The sequence below is a fragment of the Patiria miniata genome, unplaced genomic scaffold (assembly GCF_015706575.1).
Source record: "Patiria miniata isolate m_02_andy unplaced genomic scaffold, ASM1570657v1 HiC_scaffold_11, whole genome shotgun sequence".
Lineage (NCBI taxonomy): Eukaryota > Metazoa > Echinodermata > Asteroidea > Valvatida > Asterinidae > Patiria > Patiria miniata.
Genome location: NW_024037049.1, coordinates 7,938,439 through 7,941,268, shown reverse-complemented (window position 1 = coordinate 7,941,268; position 2,830 = coordinate 7,938,439).

Below are 2,830 nucleotides of genomic sequence, written 5' to 3'. Positions count from 1 at the left end.
GCCGACCTTCCCACGACCCCCTGGGTTGGTCCGGAGTCGTTTCCCGACGGTGCGCTGTTCTTCAGTTCAGGGCAGTTTCTCTTAAAGTGCCCCGTGTTTCCACAGTGGTAGCAGGCTAGTTTTTGACGCTTCTGTTCGAAGTCGGCTTGTTCAGGGCGCCGTGTGTCATTCTGCATTGCTTGAGTTAGCCCGGCCAACATCTGATGCACCTGCCTCAGTTGCTCCGACATTGCCCGTGTTTGCCTTTCGAACTCATCCCTTGAGACAATCTCCACTTGTCTTGTGACTCGATTGTTTCTGTCTGGGCGACCACCCTGGTTTCGCTGCCGTTGTCTCTCCGCTTTCAGAAAAGACTCGGTCTCCAGTGCAGCTCTGATCGCCTCATCCAACGTCTTAGGGTGCCCTCTGAAGATTCCCGCTCTAATTTCTGCATCAGGTATGGCATCCACCAGATACCCTCGTGCCAGACGCTCTCTGCTATCTCGGGGCAGCTCAGGATACGCCAGCTCCGTGAGCCGACGTATTCCCTGCCCCAGCGCTTGCAAACTTTCGTTTTCTGTCCTTGTTCTGCTCCTAAGCTCGGCTAGGTACGTTTCGGCTTGCTCACCAGGCCCATAACGTCTTTCTAGTCTTGCTGTGAGTTCCGCATAGGTCAGCACTTCTCCTGTAGCCCTGTCTCCCAGCACTTGCTGTGCTTGACTCTTGAGACTCGCTGCCAGGAAGAAAGCTTTGTCCTCTGCCGTCCAGCTATTAATAACTGCACATGACTCAAAATGAGATTTGTAGTCTCTCCATGGCACCACCCCGGCGAATCGATCCGGCACGATATTTGGCTTCCGATGAACTCTGCTGGTTCCTTCTGGCCCTGCAATTGCTGCTCTCTTGGGTGGGTCCTGCCCCTTTTGTTCAGGCAGAGTTTTCTTTTCTACTGATCCTTTCTCTCCCGGATCCACTGGTTTCCTCAGGTGCTGCCCTGTGCTCCTGACTTCTTCCACCACCCGCTGTGGTGCTGTACACGTCTGATGTTCAGGCGCCTCTCCCAACTGCTGCTGCAGTTTACACCTCGCATCAAACGCCAACTGTGGGGTGTTTAAGCTACCTGGCATTTCCCCTGGAGCCTGCATCCTTGGCCGGGCCGAGGGCCATCCAGACTCCACCAGACCATCGCTCGTTCCAGTAGGTCTCTGCCGTCGAACCTCTGCTGGTTCTACTCCACCCCAATCAGTCAAACTCCGGTAGACTGGCTGCTCTACCACCCCCGGTCCCCATGTCACTGGTGTTGACATGAATCTTGCCTGAGGAAAGGCCTCCGCTGTGCCGACCGTAGGTGTCATCACTTCCCCAACTCTTCCGGTCTGTTGGAAGAGCTTTTGTGCCGTCACTGGCTCCTGCGCCCTGATGCCAACACCCGGCATCCTCTCGTCAGATCTTGCCGGTGTCAATATAGGAGGCGATGGTGTTACCGCAGGGTGTAGCCTAATGCTTGCTCTGCTGGTCACCCTGGCCGGTGTCGTCTCAAAGTATCCCACACTTTCTTCCAACATCCTGTCTCTGCTGTCCATTGTTGCTGTGACTAGTGGTTCTCCACGTCCACCCTGAATCCTCAAATCACTGCTTCTGGTAGATAGATCCTGACCCCTCTCACCCTGTGGTTCCTTTGGCTAGCTGTCCCGTCACTCTCAGTGGATCCCACCGCTGCCACCAATGTAACGTGCGTCGCCTAGTCGGTCCCTTGCCTCTCTGGCCCAGTCCCGATGGAGTTGAAGCACCTGCGGTTGGAGGCCACAGCACCAAGTGACGAACAGCACTCCCAAATCTGCTCCACCAGGGGAAAGCGCTAACTCAACTTGTGTTTGGGATTTAGGGGATTGGGTGGATTAACCTGTGGTTTTGGGTGGATTAGCCTGTGGTTTGGGAGGTTGACCGGTGGCTCTGGGTGGCTGACCGGTGGCTCAGGGTGGCTAACCAGTGGCTTAAGTGGCTCAAGTGGCTTAAGTGGCTCTAGTGGCTCAAGTGGCTCAAGTGGGGGAGACTTACACCCTAATTAGTGACAATTTGACAATAAAACAGAGACAGGAGACTTCTTTGACTTCTTTGGTCCCACCAGGCGAAGAAGTGAGATTTATTCTCTTGAACTGTGCCTTTTATAGGCCAACATGGTCATATACATTCACATACAATAAATGCCCCTCATTACTAAAGTACACAGGGTGCCTCAACCAATGAAAATGCAGTATTGCTTAGTAGATGACTTAAGCCACGCCCACTAACAGCGCTGGCCAATTAAATGCTGATGTTCTAGTATGAGTGACTGGGCACTAAAGAAAAGTCACTATACAGTTCATGTTAATGTATAAAACGTATAGTTGATGATTCATCACAGTATATTTGGGCAGAATTTGGTTCACTAGAAGTTGGGGTGCGATTTTGAGGATGAATTTGGTTGTTCTTTTTTAGTTCCTTTGCTGTGACTTGACTAGATTAGGACAACAAATTATCACCACACATCGATAAAGAAAGAAACGAGCTTTCATTTGATTAGCTTGTGCTAGTCCTTGTGGCGACATTTTCGTAGGTTTTCTGCCTTTTCTTTTAGCTTGTACGCGGTCGGAGGAAGGTGTACAGCAAATCATTATGCACGTACAAACATATATAATTTCAGGGGGGTGGCTCGTTTTGAGGATGCTAATTTGTTTCATGTCATGTATAGTTCCTTTTTATGTACGTTTTGTTTTGCAATCGTCTTAATTCATAGATGGGATAGATAGGACATATCCAGCTATGAATGTGTGATTTTATGAAGACAGTTGGTTTAATTTTGGAAAATTCA